This window comes from Patiria miniata, unplaced genomic scaffold (genome assembly GCF_015706575.1).
Source record: "Patiria miniata isolate m_02_andy unplaced genomic scaffold, ASM1570657v1 HiC_scaffold_23, whole genome shotgun sequence".
NCBI classification, from domain to species: domain Eukaryota; kingdom Metazoa; phylum Echinodermata; class Asteroidea; order Valvatida; family Asterinidae; genus Patiria; species Patiria miniata.
In genome coordinates, this window is record NW_024037062.1 from 8,900,249 (window position 1) to 8,919,459 (window position 19,211).

At 39.1% G+C, this 19,211-nt stretch overlaps 1 long non-coding RNA gene across 1 annotated transcript; it reads right to left on the reverse strand.

Annotated features, from left to right (window-relative positions):
- On the reverse strand, positions 1 to 18,932 carry LOC119731236. The gene is made up of 3 exons (XR_005271442.1): positions 18,816 to 18,932; positions 15,305 to 15,404; positions 1 to 94 (listed from the first exon to the last, which is right to left on the reverse strand). It is a non-coding gene; the product is annotated as an uncharacterized LOC119731236 (long non-coding RNA).
- Positions 18,933 to 19,211: the final 279 nt, after the last annotated feature.

The following is a 19,211-nucleotide window of genomic DNA, read 5'->3' on the forward strand; positions in this document are numbered from 1 at the left end:
GTACATGTACATGTACCTACCTATTGTGACGAGAAAATCCTCATTTGAAAGTTGGGATAGGGCTGGCACCAAATATCTTGTCGAATTCTTCCACCTGAAATGGTGTATAACAGAAGAACACAATCATTAAAGCCAGAGTCCATCATTTGCAGCTATCCAAAAAATAACTGGCATATTTATTGTTGAAAAACATACTTGGTCGAAAGATAGTAAGGGGACTAAACTCCCTGTGAAATTATTCTTTCTGGCAAGCTGTCATTTTGAAGAAATCAACAAAAGAAGGCCTTTCCAACGGTGCTTCTCAAGAAGCATCGTAAGAAATTCAAATTAGTATTTCGTTTTGTTATTCGGCGAAGCGCGCGCAAGCATTGGCACGACGCACACGCGTGCGCGGTTGCTATAATTCGTTGGATCAGTGCGCGACATCGCTGCAATCGGCTCAGTGAGAACGTGTCTTGGGCGCTGAATTCAGGCCCAATTCAAAACATGATTCAGCAACTTTTGATTTGAAATCGAGATCCTAGAATGCTGTTTTTCTCAAAATATACAGCTGAAGCTGAGCTGAAACTTCATCAGGTTAGTTGTTCAGCATCCTTCTTTAGATTGTGAGCACTTTTGTTGCTTCAAACGAACAAAATGCACAAATTACAAATGATTGACTATACCTTTAAAAGAGTGGTCTAATAAAAAGTGCGCAGATTACTTGGATAACATGTACATATAGGTGCACAGATGATATTTTCTGGGCAGTTGCTAGTGACTGCCTTGCCTTGGTGCAAGAGCCCGATAGGTTACGATAGACAGTACGGCCTTTGTACTGCACAGCAGCATGCATGCTCCCATTCACGAACCTCACTCGGACGACAAACCGGACACAAAGAATATCTCAGGAATTTCGCATTGCAACTGGGCGTGACTCAATATGCAAAATAGCAGCATATATGCGCAGTGGTGGAAACAAAAGAGCTGTTCCGAAAACCGTTAGCCAGGCGACGTACCGTATGCATGCAAACAATGGCACTAGGCGCCGGTTGACCATACGGTTCGGTCCGAGTCATGGCCACATCCAAATTGATAAAGAACACTGATTCTGAACCTTTCAAGGCCAAGTTTTCTTGCTGCCAAATTGACTGCTCGTCAATGCAGTCGACATATTTTTTCATCCTTGGACGATGCTTACATACGAGCTCCCTTGCAATTTGACAGCTGTGTGTACAGAAACCAGACATGCTTACGTCACGCACGCATGCAAATGCACACAATTTTGCTCGGAATTTCCCGAGCAGAAATACAAAATTCCCAAGACTTTAATGACCTCCAGAGAAGAAAAAGTATTGTCTGGCCACCAGTAATTCGAAATTTATAAAGTTAATGACTCAATAACTGGGCCAATATTTTTTTTGTGGGAAGGGGGGGGGGGTTCAATGTCTCATTTAAAGTAAATAACTTTTGTATACATTGCTGGAAAAATAGCAATTTAGAAAAGGAATCGATTTTTTTTTGGATGAAACTTGGAAAATAGTACAGGGCATGTAACTTTAAAGCGACAACAGCAATAGCAGATTACAAAAAATGGAGGACAAAATCAAATTAAATACTGGCTGGTAGTGTGCTCATTTGCTGTGCATTATTTTCCGTACACCTTCAGTTCACATGCATGTACATGTATTTCATACAGCATTAACTTAATATTTCTGCTCGAGTAGACAGGTTTTATTAAGGAGAGGCACTAACAGGCTTCACGCCGTGCGGCCAAGCGTGGCGGTGAACTGCACCAGGCCCGACAGGGAGCGTGGCGCGAATTCCCGCTGGTCTCTCCCCTTGAGAAAGAAACCTGCATCTGTTGTCCATCATATCTGAAGGACTGGTAACGGGCAGCGATGTCAATACATGAATGACGAGGAATTTTAAAGAGCATCATTGGTACTGGAAAAGAATGTAGTATCCAGACACCACTTCTTTGGAGAGACGAGTGCATTTTTCAAAGTATTTTTGAACAAAATTGGAAATGTTTCTCAGTCACAGATTCATGTCTTTACAACATTTTTGCAACAACTGACCTTCATTGATGTAATATATGATGAAAAAAGTGGCGTCAGGATGCAACATTCTTTCATTGGTATTATAAAAAAAAGGTAAAATCTGATATAAGTCAGATCTGCAAAGGCTATTCTGTGATTTCACAAGATGAAATTTTGCGTCGGGGAGATGTAAATTTGATACATTAACCCTAAACTCCCTACTTAGTTTTACCAAGTACCAGTAGAAGGCCATGTCCATCAAAATCCATCACTCCCTCTGCTTCAAATAATGCTTCAGGACCAAATCCATTGAAATCCACCACTAGTGCTGGTGGATTTTTGATGGATTTGGTACACGTGGCTTGTCTGCCAAAATCCCTCCAAAATGGCGATGGATTTTGATGGAGTTGGTAAGGTTATGGTTAATGTCGTGTGATTTGTTCTTTTGATGGTCACCTATACATGTACACAATACCCATGCAAAAATTGACAAAAATGGTCTTTTCAATCTGTACATGGGGATGTTTATTATGACTATATAGTCCTTGTGGTATTCCCATAAAGGCCAAGTAAAAAAAAAAATAGTTTCTATTCTAGACTTTTTGGAAAAATAGGAGGCGGCAGCCGGATTTTTTCATTTTCTTAATTCTTTTGTTGATATGTTTGTGTCCAAAGGAACAGTCACCCTTTCTACATATATACCAGATTTTGAACTAAACAGGGCAGCTACAATTTCGCTGGAAATAAATTAAAAAGCAAAATAATTATGTATGATTTAAAAGAATTTTAAAAAAGTAGGCGGGCTGGAAAAAGAAAGCAGGTGGAGACGAGAAACTTATTTATTTTTTTACTAATAGCCTAACAGAATGCGATAATCTTTTAATTTTTTTTTTTTAACAGGCCCAGCCAGTAAAAAGATAAGAAATAAAAGGCTAAAATAGCATCCTCGGTTCGTCCTTACGGTCGTTACGACTGTCTAGTTATACTTTGCTTTGCGAAACATATCGCTTGCCTGAATAAACACGTCTCGGATCTGTCAGAACGTCTTGCCACATTTAACCCACTGAAATGTCTTGGATGCTTCCAATTTAATGAGCACACTGTCCGAGCAGCAAAAATAGAATTTCTATTGCAAACCCTTCTTCTGCGAGTCTTCAGTGCCAGACATTGCCTGAAGCCACAGACTGGGTAGGTTTTTATGTCAGCTGCCTGGCATGCCTGGGTAGAACCCAGCATGGGCAGGTGATAGGAAAGCAGGCAAGTTATCACAACACTGAGACCTGATGGGGATATTCCTTGTGTGTGTGGGGTTTTTTGGCTAACGAGGGGCAGAAATGACATTCTGGATTGCTCGGTTTGTGCATGCAGCCACCTGGCCTTCAAAACTCCAGGCAGGTTGGGAACCGTTGGGTTACCTTTTAATAAACACACAATTTTTGTTTTGGGCCTAAACTGAGTGTCCAAAGTGTAACATTAGCCTGTCCCTGTTATTTGCAAAATAAGTAACATTCAAAAAATGACATCAAAGTATGTGTTACTTGTTTGGTAGGCAGTTTGCTTCATGCAAACACTCTTGAAGAAAGAATGCATTGATATATGTAAGGAATGCATCCAGAATTTTCAAACTTAAACACGTCAAATGTAACAGGGACTGGAAAAAATTGAATCCCAAAAAATGTACAGAATAACCTACCACCAGTACCGGAACATGTACGTGTATGTACAGCTCTATGCTTTTTTCTAAGCCAAATTTTAATTCAAAGATTGAGAAAATGTAAAAATGTACATGTGCATACTGGCACTCAAAGTATACAAAATTAAAGCAGTGATGTACACATGTACATTGTACATGTACATGTGATACATGCATACGTACCATACACACTGTTGACATTTATTGGTACATGTACTACATATGTACATACATACAGTCGTGTAGCGACCTCCCACCGCGGACGTCCTATTGTCCCTCCTTTATCTGTACCGTACTTTAACTTTTTAGGAAGACTCCCATATGTTTTGTACAATCGTGGACGTATGCTGGGAATCGCGGACTCTTTTGTTAACTCCGTCATTTTTCGTCCACAGTTTGAATGCCTGAACACGCCCGGACATGCTTGCTAAAAGATTTCAGGTGTGTATATATATGCAAATTAAAATATTAATGACAACTTATCTGTATGTGGACCTCTTTCATAAACAACATTAAAGCCACGTACACATGTAGGAACATATGCAAGTACCCGAGAAATTGCCTAACGATTTAAGAGAGAAACCTTGCTCAAAGTCAAGATTAGTCTGAGTATCACCCGTTCTCCACGGAGCTATCTCCGGTCGAGCATCTGACATCTCCTGACATGCAAATTTATGCAAGCCGCACGCCAGCCAATCGGAGTCGACTTTACTAAATCGTGACGTCATTTCATTCCCAAATCAGGACTAATGCTGTGATTGGTCAATTCGAATGCAGTGTTTTGTAATACAACAGCCGGGAGCGCATTCGCGTAACATGATACCGAGCGCCATGCGCCGTGACAGTTTTTTTTAATCCATGTCTATGACGCGCAACGGGTGGATGACCGAAGACCCGATAGGCCTAGAAAGTGCCCGCTGATTGGTCAAAATCTAGGAAGTCAAGAGGCGGGGTCTTGCCTAAATAATCAGCAAATCTGTTCACACATAATAGACCACGGCATTCGCCGTGGTCTATTAGATAGACTAAGTGAAGATAGGACTGGTCAAATACCCAGTGAAATTATTCCACCTAAAATGGTATTGTTTGCAAGAAAACTAACATTAAAGATGGTTTCAAAATGGATGCCCCATGCAGATTTATTTACGTGTGTAAGCAACGGAATCCAGTTACGAGACCCCAAAAACATGTGCACATGTTGTCCGTGTTTTCTCAATTTGTTTGCTTCAAACGAAAAAGAAAACGCACAAAAAGCAAATGATCCTACTTACACACTGTACATATTTTTAACCAGTTCGCGCCGGGATTATTTTGACATTGACCAGACCCAGGCGTGGGATTGTTTTCACGAACCTCGATGCCCGACAGGTTCAGGCCGTCATCTGCGGGTAGCACACCCTGATATTTCCCGCCTCATAACTATTTCCGACACATAAATTCAAGGAAGTGAAAATATTTTGCAAGTTAAACGTTAGGTCAAATATGCAGTTTCACTAAGCTCACTCAATAGATTAGTAAATTACACTAAGTGCGCTGATCCAAACTTTCCCGCACATGTAATGAAATAAATTTTCCCAAGTAATCCATCCGAAAGAAGCGATTTTCAAGTCCGGGCAAGATCTACCCCTGCGGGCAAAAAAAAACTATCGATTCTCCGGTTTTTTACTTCGGCCGAGGTGAACTAATGGACTCGGAACGCGTAAACACATTGGAGTGGATTTTAATGAGGGTGAACTGTGGGCCAACGTACTTCTTGCCCACGATACGAGAACTGTCGGTGAGGCTTTATGTAATTGTACTTTAAATTGAACTATTATGCTGAGACGTTTTCGCAAATAACACAAACTGACACTCACACAATACCAGGCTTCAAAGCATCTTATGAAAACACAATTCCCGAGTCTTCCCTGAAACAGTTGTTTTTCGCTGAGAAATTTCCAAAAATCCATGAGAAAGGTTGCTGTCTGGAGAGTAAAAGTAAAGTCTGTCGCGAGCCAATGTAGCCCATCAGGCCGGCGTTTATCTCCGGTTTCCTCGGCATGAAACGACTGAGAATATTTCTACTCCCCCCTGGATGGGATGCTAGTCCATCGCAGGTTACTCCCAGCTAATGCGTGTTGGATTCTAAAATGTGAAAGGGTTCCTGAAATCTCTGTGTTGGACCAGATCCAATGCAGATATGTTGTGATAGTGTGAAAAACTCTTAAAAAACATACTTCTACAGTTTCAAGAGCAGCATGTTGCAAGCACCCCTGCTGAGCCATCGGTATTGGATTTCTGCGCAGACAAGGTGTAGGTCACCAGGAGTACGAAGTACCAGGAGTATCACTTCACCTTACCAAGCACGGTCCACGTGACAAAAAAAAAACAAGCACGTGTGGGCGACTGATTTACAACCAGGATTTCGCCCAAGCGTGTTGTGAAATGTTGGATTTTCCCCTCGACTGGATCTTTCGCAGAAAATGTCGGAACATGGAATGTGTGGCACGAATGTTTCCCCGAGATACGCCGTCATTTAATATGAGGGAACTAAAAGGCATAGGATGCGGATTATATTTCATCTGACTTCCACGGAAACAATTTTAATTTCCCCCCACCCCCAAATTTAACTTGGGCTTGTCGAGAAGTGTTGGTTTTCCCCATTGTCTAGATTTTTTGCAGAAAATGTTGAAATATGGAATGCGTCTCGTGAATGCTTCCCAAAGATATAACATCAATTGATATGAGGGAACTAAAAGGCATAGGATCCTGGTTACATTTTACTCCCACAAACATTTCCTTTTTTTTTTCAGTTACAAGTTAGATGTATGAACCCCAAATCCAAATCTAAAAATAGATTGAACAACATGATAAGAATTAAATTACCCCATCGCAAAAAGCAAAACAAATTAGCATAATTTAACAATCAAAGTTGCTGGTATATATTTCACTTCAAGTTGTACTTTTTGTTTTTGGTGGGGATCCTTTTTTTTTCAGTTACAAGTTAGATGTTTGAACCCCAAATCCAAATCTAAAAATAGATTGAACAACACGATTAGAATTCAATTGCCCTAACGCAAAACCAAAACAAATTTACATTTAACAATCAAAGTTGCTGGTATATATCTCACTTCAAGTTGAACTCCCACCTTTTTCCGTACAATTCACACACCGACATTTAGCGTTCCTGCTGAAACCAAACGGTGCCTTTAAACAGTTTAATGGTAAAAATTTAATTTCAAAATTCTTGACAAATTGTCCACCAGCTTATTTATTTTTCAAAGAGTGAAACTACAGACTGGCCAATTTGGAATGAAAATCAGTCTAATTATCTATCGAAATACTTAAAAAAGAGTCATTATTAATATTGGAAGGGGTTATTGACAAATTTAAAGGGGGGGTCTGGACATTGTATGACTACTGGGGTGGTGTTCAATGCCGACAATACTCAATTTGTGTTTGTTCGTAAAATCAGTTACAAGGGGGGGGGGAGTATGTGTACACAACTAGAAGCGTTTGTTTATGGTGTAAATCGAGGACACACACATGCCACATCATCGGTGAATTGAGGACAGAAACCAAATTGAGGACTCCTCGGTTGGAAAACGTGTACAAAACCAATGAGAGCTGTTGCAAAAAAGTTACGTACAAACAAAGGAAAAGGGAAGCGGAACAAAAGAAAATCCTCGATTTACACCATAAACAAACGTGCTGGCGTTTGTGAGGTGCTGATATTTTCAGTTTCTTAAAGAGATTGTGGAATGCTCGAAGACATTTCCGTCATTTTTCGGGTATATGTAGCCTAAGAGGTGTGATGAAATAAAAACGACTATTGTGTCTGTCATGAAATGAGTACAACAGGTACTTTTGAGAGCTGTTTTTCAGGTCCTGTTTCGACCCGAACGTGCAATTTGTGTAAAAGTCGTCGTTGGGGGCAGCAAACAAAACATAGTAAATCGTGACGTAATAAACAGGACTCCCGATGCAGCGTAGTATAAACGAGTCCTGCTTTAAAACACAGGAAAATGTTGTATGAGAGGGGGCTAGTTCCCCCCTTGTCCTGATTCCCCCCCCCCTCCCGCCCCTCCCCCCCCCCCCCCCCCCCCCAGGAATGTTCCACTACCACTGACTCTGTGATGAAACCCTAGCTTGTCAAAGAGATGTCAAATTTTGAAATATGTTTTCATGTTGAGTCGCGTGCGAGCGGGATGATTAGGTCCGTGCGCGTCCATCTGCTGTATGAATTTATACCCAAGATTCTCATCATCTTGGAATGTCTTCAATTACACGGCTCTCCGTGTGTAAGGCTTCCGTTACAATAAACACTCGTCTGTCTACATGTAGATGTCCGTGATGCTACATGTGGACAAATAATTAGTGAAATGGACACAGCCATTTGTAGCATTTCGGTATGTCAGAACATGTGACTCATGTACAATGTACATGTACTACATAATCATAAAAATATACATGCAGAAATTATGACATTTTGAAGTAATACGGGACATGTAGGAACAGAAAACAAAAGAATAACTGTACACATGTAGCGGTAGCTCTTCATTTGATTGTTAAAGCCTTTTGGATAAATAAATGCCCTTGTATGTTATATATTTATGACTTTGTTGTTTTTCCCAGTCATTTCAAACTACATTGTAAAGCTTGTCACACTTCAAATGAGGATTTTTGCTTTAATAATGATATGGCACTAACTATTTTTGGAAAGGATCTGTAACATTCCAAATGTATGCACCACAAAAATTTGTGCAAAATTTACTGTGAGCTTAACATTATTCACTGTTGAATGGGACATCAAAATTACATTTGTACCAATCTACCAACGTTGAGTCATTTGGTTTTCACAGGGAAGACTGGTTCCTGCCCCATTTCAGACATAATAATTTGGAGTCCGGGAACAGTCTACATTCAGGGTGGGTCTGGTTGTTGTTGTTTTTTGCAAAAGCAATTAATAGGTACTATAAAAAGCCTTTTTCCAGAAGGTTGCAGACACCCAAAATGGAAAGAAAAGATCTTTTGAAAAACACTCTAAAAAGTCAAAGTTTAATTTCTGGTTTATTTGCACAAGTCAAATTGTGACATGGTATGTCAAAACCAGGCTGAATTGGGCAGTGCTACGTATGGAGAAATAGCGGCAAAATGACATGGGGGTGATTTTCATCGAATTTAAGATTTTTAAAAATTGTGATGCTCCTTACATGTATGCTTACAATGTTCTGTAAAGATTTCAAACGAAGATTTCATTGACAAAGTATTTTTAAAAACACGTTTAGATACTGCATGCCATTTCACAAATTAGTGTGACGTTTCGCACCTAGTCAGATGTCAACATTTAATAACTTCACTTTGGAATATCCAATTTCAAAAAACAAAGTAGCATTTAAAAGAGCAAGGTCTGCAGCAATATTGCAATTATAACTCAAAATTGACTTCTTGCCCAAATACGCCTGATTTTGACATACTGTACCATGTCACAATTTTGTTGTAATGTAAAAAATAAACTGTTAAAAAGCACAGACGGTACATCTTAAAGCCTTTTCTTCTTTGCCTATATCCCATTAAGTACACATACTTGTCAACAATTATTAATTCCAGCTTGGAATTGAGGCAACCATTTCCCAGGCTGATCATCACAGCATGTGCTGCCCCCTTGGGTTCCTTCTATCTCTAGTTTTGTTTTTCTTCTTCTTTTTTTGGTTCTTCTTCCCCAAAAGTAATCCCTCATAATGATGATTGAATGGCATTGGAGCATAAAATTACAAGAAGCTTACATGTGATGTGAATCCTGTCACATGTGTTGCTGTTGTGTTGTTATCAAGATATTTTTTAGGGCGGGAGAAATTTAGACACTTCCGTTCAAGTTTGTTTTATAGATGCTCAAGGCAATACAATATTGCTTTTCATGTGTTTTTTTTAAACTGCACGAATCCTAAGTGATGTGAATCAGAGCACAAGTTGTAGTGCTGAGTATTATTATTAAATATGAATACTGGTAATGAACCGGAAACGCACCAACCGATTTAATGAGAAAAGCTTGCACAAAGTGAAGCTGGTACCACCAAATACCCTGTGAAATTATTTCACCAGAAAGGGTTTTGATCGAAAGAAATTGATCATTGAAAGTGGTTTTTAAAAAAAGTATGCCCACAAGCCAATTTTACGTGCGTTAGCAAGGTGACCAGACCAAATTTTGTGTGTGCATATTTTGTTTTCTCAAAAATGTAAAATAGCCGGTTACTCTAAGTTCTGTAACCCTTCAACAGGTCAGTTGTTATACATGTACCGGTACCCGGTACACCCTACACTTTAAAGGTAATATTTTGCAAACACCCAAAAAAAAAAAAAATTACAAAATTATTATGAAATTCATGTATCTTCTTTACTGTAAGTGAATAATAGTCTCAAGCATCCTGTAAATCATGGCACCTGGTGTGCTGTCATTTTTAAGAAAAGAGGGACTTTTGTGTCAATTTCCAACGATGGTTGGATGACCATCGTTGGAAAAAACTGACTTTTCAAGTTTACGGTCGACAAAACATATATGGCCCATTTGAATGAGTGCCAGTAGACAATTTGAGCTAATTTGTTTAATAGATTGGGGCATAGCGTTCTGCCGCCTTACCAAAAATCACCATATTGATAAAAAGAAAAGAAATGGGCAAACAGATACTTGAATCATACGCTCACGAAACTACTGACCGGAAAAACGAACAATTTCAAATGTCCCGCGCTGCGAATTTGTGGACCATCTCCCACAATGCACTGGGAAAAAAGGAACTCTCCGTGGCAAACTCTTGGTGGCGCACTGAATTGTGAATCACCCGAATTGAAATAACACCTTTCCTCTCCCTCTCCCTCTCCCCACCCCCTCCCCCACCCCCAGTGTAAAAATCTGAATTGTCAACAATGCTGCCCTGCCCATGAAATAATATCTTTTTCCATTAAGCCGCCAGGGACCCTTTCTCATCCTTAAACCTTCTCTCTGTGATAAAAAAAAATCTCATAGTGACACAGTAACATAACCCTTGTCACAAACCCTGACGGTTGAACAACATGTGCGATACAGATATTTACAGACACACATGAAAGGGATTACATTACTGGCTGGGTTTTCTGCCCAAGAGTCAGTTACCGACTTACCGATACCTTATTTGGTAGCATGAAAATGTTTCCGCAGAGGGATTTAGGACTTTTCCGAGGCACGATGAAATTCACATCATTTCAAGACTTCCGAGTCATTCATTGTCAAGTACCCTGGGGATTTTTGTTTCTAACTTAAAGTTATCTTTTGGCCTAAAAAATCAGTGTTGTGTTTCCGGTAACATTGCCAATAAAAAGAAGGTTCGGTAGGTAGGTTTTTTTTTAACATACATTGTACAATGTACATGTACGGATAACTGGACAAATATGTACATTGTACATGAAGACATACCAGTACATGTACATTTAACGGTACTAGTACATATACGTGTACAGGTACAAATGTACTTGTAAAGAGGCAATAGTAATTTATTGCATATTTACAAGTAAATCAGACTTTTGGGGCTCGTAAAACACATGAATGAAATTTTTCTTAAATCACCCATAAAATTAATAATGTAAAAAAAAAATTTTTTAAAGCAACTGCCAACCTTATACACGTATATTATGTACACTCACAAATTTTGGGTTAGTCCGGTTACCAGAAACACAGCAATTTTAATTTTTTTTTATAATTATTATTTATTATAAATTAATTTATTAAGGCCTATATGTTGGCTTATAAATAAGCTGAATGTTTCAAAAATTATCACTGAACACTCCTGACTGTATTAGAAAACATGAGTTTGGAATTATTGAACGAACAATTTCACGATGCAGTTCAATTAATAAATAAAGGCGCGCAATTGAATTTGCCGACGAAGTTCTCTTCATTCACGGTAAGCTCTTTCTGAGCGCTGGCAAACATGCTAATTGAATAGCGAACCACTTCACGTCCCCAAAACGCTCAAATAAGATCCTTGTAAATCTCATCTATCCAATGGACGACCTTTCAAGCTAGACAATAAATGAGATTATCGGGCATATTTGCCGTCCTCCTGATACTCGGCTTTTGTTATTAGCTTTGTAATTAAGACGTCTCTGGAGAAATTAAAATGAATCTTGCTACCTCTGTGTCGACAAAAGAAGGCTAAATTGAAGTGCATTGCGTCTGTTGGGAGGTAGACTACACTGCTAGACAATAAACACAGTTGTTTGTCAAACTTGGCGAATTGCTGATAAACACAAGGAACTTTGTAATTCTTTTTAAAGGTACCCTGGTACAGTAATGTACAACATTCACAAGGATTAAAAAATGAAATTACCAAATTATTATGAAATGCCTTACTGGACTGTAAGTGAATGATAGTCTCAAGCATCCTGTGAAATTGTTGCACCTGGAATGCTGTCATTTTCAAGAAAAGTGAAGTTTTGTATCAAAATAATTTTTTTTCCAATGATGGTTGGCCGGCCATCGTTGGAAAAAAAACTGGCTTTATTATTTCAAATACTGCTCCTAATTGACCAAATTTAGTTACATGTAGTCCACATTTTGTTTGCAATCAGTTGCATATCTGTGAATGGGCGCAAGCTGGCTAGTCTGGTTCCCTGGCCAGACAATTCCCTGATGTCATTAAATTATTCTGTTTCATCTGAAGCGTCGGGTCAAAGAACCAGACAACAAGAACAGTGTTTTTTTTTTCTTATTATTTTGGGGTTTTTTCTGGCATCCTTGAACACAAAACTTAAACAGCGCAGTGGATCAATATTTGCTATAAAATACTAAGTCCCACATCCGTCCACTTCAAAAAATTACAGCAAAAGCAAATGCTGAATAAAATTACCTTTAATTTCAAATTTGCCAGCAACTATTTAAAAGTGAAAGAAAAGTATGACAAAAACATGAAAATTCCATGCTGCATGAGACTTTCTAAAGTGATTTTTTTTTTTTTTTTAAATACATGTAGTATCCACGCAATGCACAGAAAGTGAAACACAAGGAAATAAGCCGGATTTATTTTTAGAGACATATTTGGTATTTTGGAAATGACATGCACTTAGCCAAATTATCAGCGTGGCTGTTGTTAATCAAGTTTGCTTGAGAGTGAAACGGCAGTAAATGACATGCACAAAACCCTCATCGATCTTTATACCGATGGTAGCAGGTTGCATTATTGATTAGTAATGGCAGTCAATTGGCTGGAGCTTAAAGGGGCACTTTCAAGAGAATGCACACATTTGGCACAAAAACCTTTTACCACTCAACAATTATTAGTTTGAAAGATCACTGAAAAGTAGAATATGAACGTTTGAAACACAACTGTACAATGTACCTTGAAAAATTGCTGTTTGCGTGTAATTACTTAGCAAAGGAGTTTTGGTGTACCGTACAAACAAAAACATCAGCAATGCGATGTCACGCATGGCACTGAACCGACTAATAATAGCAACCGCGCATGCGTGTGCGCCGTGTCAACGCTTGCGCGCACCCATTCACAAATTCGCCCAATTACAAACCATCTACTAACAGAAATTTTCAAAAATGCGTCAATTGACTCATCTTTGGAAATGACAGGTTTTTATTGTCTTCTTCAAAATGACATCATGCCAGAAGGAATAATTTCACAGGGAGTTTAGTGCCATTACTTTCTTTAAACCAAGTAAGTTTTTTTACAATAATTTGGTCGGTTACTTTTGGATAGCTGCAAATGATCATCTCTGCTCTACTCTGCCTTTAATTTTGGCCCTCTCCTGACGAAGTGTTCCTCTTCTAAGACATGATCAGGCTTCGAACAAACAACTTGACTCGCTGCAATATAAGCTCCCTTTCACGTCAAAAAGTCAGGCCTAACTGTCACAGGCTAATCAATAATCTCGCATACAAACATCTTACGCAACTGAGGACATATCCGAAGAGGTTATTCAAGACTTTCTCGCTACTCGACATTTGGTCAATAAATGGGCGGTTCAGGAGTCACTGACATTTTGACAGTCAAGGAAGTAAACTGCACAATAAGATCGTGCAGTACCACGGCTGGTTCTTTCAATTCTTTACACTCAAATTCAAGAGTAATTGTGAGCTGTTCTGTCAAAATCAGATTTTTCTGGGCATAAGGTCGGAAATGAGATTTCTGCTTATATTGTTGAAATATGTACATTTTCCTTTTATTTGGTGGTTTAATTTTTGAAACCTGTAATTCCTGGGCAAAGTTATGCTATTTTGAAGTTCATTGTGTCGAAAACTAAAAACGGAGAAAATGGCCATGAACGACACAAAACAGACATTTCTTTAACTGATATACCTCTACAAATCATCAAAAATACTATATTAGGAGTTCAAATTAGGGTTTCAAACTTTTATAGTATCTTTAAGACATGTTCAGGATTACAAATATGTAAAAATTAGAAAATCGAAAAAATCACCCCCACAGTGTTTTTTGGCCCTATCTCAATTTCAACCTCTGCCCAGAAGCGTCTGCTTTTGACAGAACAGGTCACAATTGTCGCTTTAACAGAAAATGGAAAAAGAATTTTGATCCAGATTTTGTCTTACCGGGGTGGGACACAATTAATAGAGACAGGATTTTATAACGAAACCGATTATGACTAGTAATTTAAAGGCATGTAGGATCACTAGCTTTTGTCATGCATTTTGTTCGTTTCCAAAACTAACAAAACCACTCACAATCCAAAGAAGGATGTTCAAAACCTAACCTGTTGAAGTTTCAGTGGATATACTTTTCGAGAAAACAATGAAAACCATTCACAAACTTTTGATCACGAAACACAATTTCTTCTACAATGTAGGACTCTTTATTTCCAAAGATCAGTCAATTGACTAATTGTTGGAAACCATGTACATTTACATCTCTTGATTTCTTCAAAATGACAGCAAGCCAGACGGAATAATTTCACTGCAGGGTGTGAAGTACAATGTACCAGTATGATCTTTAATCCCAATAAGCTTTTTGATAATTTGGCGGGTTACTTTCGGGATAAATGCAAATGGGCAATTCCATGATTACTCACGTTACATTTTCGTAACGTGAGTAACCGATTTTTTTGTGCGTCTTGTTTATCATACATAACACATTTTTCTGGATGTCATCTTTGGTGCTTAGGTAGGTCTAGGTCTACTCTATCTACCATGGGGATAACAGTTATTAAACTTTTTCAGTAAGGTTATTACAGCCCAAGGAAACTCAAAAGTACATCAAAAATGTAACGTGAGTAACCGTGGAATTGCCCAAATGATCCTATAGACAAATCTGGCGGCAGCCATTTTCTGCGGTGGTGCAAGGCTCGCGCGAGTCGCACACCAAGCCCTTTCAACCAATAGGAATAGCAAAGTGCGCGTGCGCCTTGTCTTTAAGAACGCGTGCAGCATGCGTGTGAGCATGACACCATACACAGTAAAAGCTTCTAATTCCGGTCGGCAGATTCCACTACAGATCTTTAAGAATGTGGCTACACAATCTGACAGCAATCCAACGCAAAACAAGAAGCGATATTTTTTTCAACAAAATGTCTTCAGGCAATTACCAATTCCATTCAAATTCCTTCTACTCTTACTCACCAAGGCAGTCGATGACGAGATCAGATCCTGGCGTGGTGAACGGTCCAAGCAACCAGATTTAGGAATGATTCAACACAGGAAATACCAACTGAAGTCGGCCCTACACAGAGGAGAATAAGAAAAGGGATCTTTAAACAATTCACAATGCAGTTTCATGGCATTTCACAATGCAATTTGCCACCAAGAGTTTTCCAGGGAGAGTTCATTTTTGGGAGATTGTGGGAGATGGTCTCGACAAATTTGCAGTGCAAGACATTTGAAATTGTTAGTTTGTCTGTTCAGTAGTTTCGTAAGAAACTACTGTATGATTCGAGGACCTGTTTGCCATTTTTTCTTTTCTTTTTATCAATATGGTGTTTTTTTGTAAGGCGGCAGAACGCTATGCCCCAATCTATTACAATATATACTAGCTCAAGTTGTCTACTGAAACTCATTCAAATGGGCCATGTTTTGTTGACTGTAAACTTGAAAAATGGACTCTCCATGGCAAACTCTTGGTGGCGCACTGCATTGTGAATCGCCCAAATTCTCAGTGAAAAACATATAATTGTGCTGGTCTTTTTGTTCCTGACTGACTCGACTGTCAGTCACTTGTGACTTAGCCTGGTTGTTGGCTGGGGAAGACAGCCGGGCAGTGCTATTGTATAGGATAACCAATAATAGGCTAAATCCGGCCCATTATGCAGACCAGATGCATGAAAAGACTTCCAGTGAATAGCCATTCTGAATCAATTGGATAGAATTGTGTGTACACTGGGACCAGCTCTAGGCTTGACCTTCGTTAAAGTCACTCCGGTAAGATTGGTATCAAATTGCAAATTTGGCGGAAAGTAAACAATCGTAAAATTCGTGATTCAGATATGACAACCGAAAATTAAGTGCCGTCCAACAAAATAATCTTGAATCAATGTCCATTAAAAACTCTTGAAGGTCGGCGATAAGCTTCTCCGTGGATCAAAGTTTGCTGACCTGAAGACGCCTACGCACTCCAGGGTCTATGCAGACACTGGGAAGTTGGCTCTTGGTTACCCAGCAAATATTGACTTTCATATCGACTGAAAATTAATAATATCAAAGTTCGACCACATCCTCTCGCGAGGCCAAATTGGCAACCAATGCTTCCTGACTGATCGAGTAATTGAAGTAAAGCTCTCAATGTGAAGAAACCACAAACAAAGACGAACCAAAAGTTTTGACGTTGCAAAAATAAAACTGCGAGAAAAAATCGACGTGGGAATCTTCTGCCTAAAAACAGAAATTCAGCAACTGAAGATGATTTGAAATTGGTCTGAAAATTAGAAACCGATCCGGGCACGCTAATAATTCTATTACGGAGGCCCCCGCTAATGGCGAAAGCATTGTTTAAGCTACACTGTATTGTTTGGATAATCTGTCACGGAGCAGTTGCTTTGTACAATAGTGTGCACAATGGTTTCTCCATTGAAGGGGGCCTCGTTCGTGTACGAGTGATCGCGTGTTCGGATTTGTATGTACAGTATGACCATTATTTTGAATGTACAACAAATGTACATGTACACTGTGTATGCCTTTCACTTTAAAGGTACATGTGGAGTACTGGTAGATCATTTCTCGTTTGTGCATTTTTTTCGTTGGAAGCAATAAAAGTTCTGAAATCTAAAGATGGGTGCTACACAACTAACCTGATGAACTTTTACCTCTGTGAATGCTGTATGTTCTGAGAAAGACAATATTCTAGGATCTCGATTTCAATTCAAACATTGCCGAGTCATGTTTAGAATTGCACATGAAATCAGCGTCCGGGACATGTTCTATGTACATGTACGCGATGTCACAAACTGAACCTACAAATTATAGCAACCCCGCGCACGTGTGCGCATCGTGTCAACACTTGCGTGCATCCATTCACAGCTTCGCTGAATTAAACACGAACTACTAACGGAAATTTCCGAAAATGTGTCTTTAGACACATCTTTGGAAATGACCTTTTTTATTGTTTTCTTTAAAATGACAGCATGCCCGAAAGAATCATTTCACAGGGAGTTTAGTGCCATAACTATCTTTAAACCAAGTATGCTTTTCAACAATAATTAGGTGAGCTTCAAATGATATACATTTTTTGTACTCTACCTTTAACTAAATGTACATGTATGTGTGTGTACTTTAAAGATGCACTCCCTACCCTAATTCATATGTAACAAGATAATGTAGAAAAACAGAAATGGATATTGCAACAGACTGTGTGTGATACTGTTTTTCTTTGTTGTCAACACCCAATCGAAACTTCACGAGGATATAACTTAGAACAATAGACCAATTGCGACATCTCTGCTGAAATGTCTTTAACAGATCTGGAGGAAATCGAAAGCAACATGACGGTCTCTTTTTCTGCCCAAGTTAAACAGGATACACAGATGTCTTCCCAATGTTTGCCAGCCAGCCAGCTAGGGATTTTTTTTCCCCACATTTCCAGGCCGGAAAAGGCCCTGGAATGACCTAGTTTCCAGATAGCTTAAGTCAGGAAATGTGTGCAGCTCTGTTGCATTTTTGGTGCCTTGGGTCTTTGAGCATGTTTCCCAGCCAAGTATCACACATTTAAAACATAAAAGACAGTGGATATGCAGCCAGCGCCAAGCTACATGGACCCAGTAAAGAGAAGACAATGTGAACAAATGGCAATTTTACTTTTAGATGTGGGAGGAAAACCCCAGAAGATTATTCTGAGAAAACCCACGGAATCAGGTAGGGACTGAAAACCCAATCCACATATTGGCCCATGCAGCAATCGAACCCGGAGCACAGCAGTGGAAGGCGAGGAAAGTACTGCTAGTTGCTACGCTAACCTGACTCCCCCCAAACAAAACTTTGAAGAATTAAAACTCTGGCATTAATGTTCACTCTTTGGCCCCTTTGCTCAAAATAAAAAAGGAGAACACACCATGACACTACTCACTAGTACTAGTAGTAGTAATTGAAGAAATGACTGATTATAATATTTCAACTAGTCCTGGGCTAGCTACATTTTGCACAAATGTTCATTGTTTTCTTACATTGAATAACATTTTATTTTAGTGCCGCTGGCTAGTGCTGGGTTTTTTGGGACATTTTTTATTTGTAATAAAAAAGGTGAACGAACTTTCGCGCATGACAACCCCAAAACTCCAGAATTTTGTAAACTGGCCTAGGCCTACTTCTAAAAACGAACATTTTAGAACCGAATAAAAACGTGAAGCTGTAAAACAGTGTTTTCCAACATTCACCACGATCATCTCACTCTCAGCACAGCATTGATATTATTTTTTCCAATTATATTTGGGGTAAACCATGGAGGTAGGAACGTAAACTCATGCACGTCAGTGTCTACCAAAACGGTCATGTCTATGTCTATGACAGTGTGATATTCAATGAGATTATGAGGTGAACAAACTTTGAAACCAACCATCCATCGAAAAAAGAAAAACACAGTTCATCGGCAAAAAGAAAATAATACTTAAGGTGGCTACATAATAGCAGTGTAGAATCCCTAACTTACCTTATATTATGCAGATAAAATTGCGTTTGAAAATAGGGATTATTTGTGTCAAATTCCGCGCCGGCCCATCCCCCGTTTATACCGTACCGTTGAGAGAATCCAGTCGTTACGGCTGCCGTACGTACGTGGGCGCATAACATGTGGATTTACATGCCGTAGTAAAATCAATTTTTTTTCCCCCCCCCCGTGCCTAGCGTACTACTTACGTGCACGCACGGCGCACAACTGATCACGCAGCGTGCGAGTGATAGATTATCTATTCAGTTATGCAAAATGTTTAAAACATTATTTTAGGGGACACCGCACTATTCTAATAAGGCATTTTTCAAAATAATTTTGCTCGTTTATTATTGCACAAAATCATTATGCAGAAAGTATTTTTATCTAACAAATTTC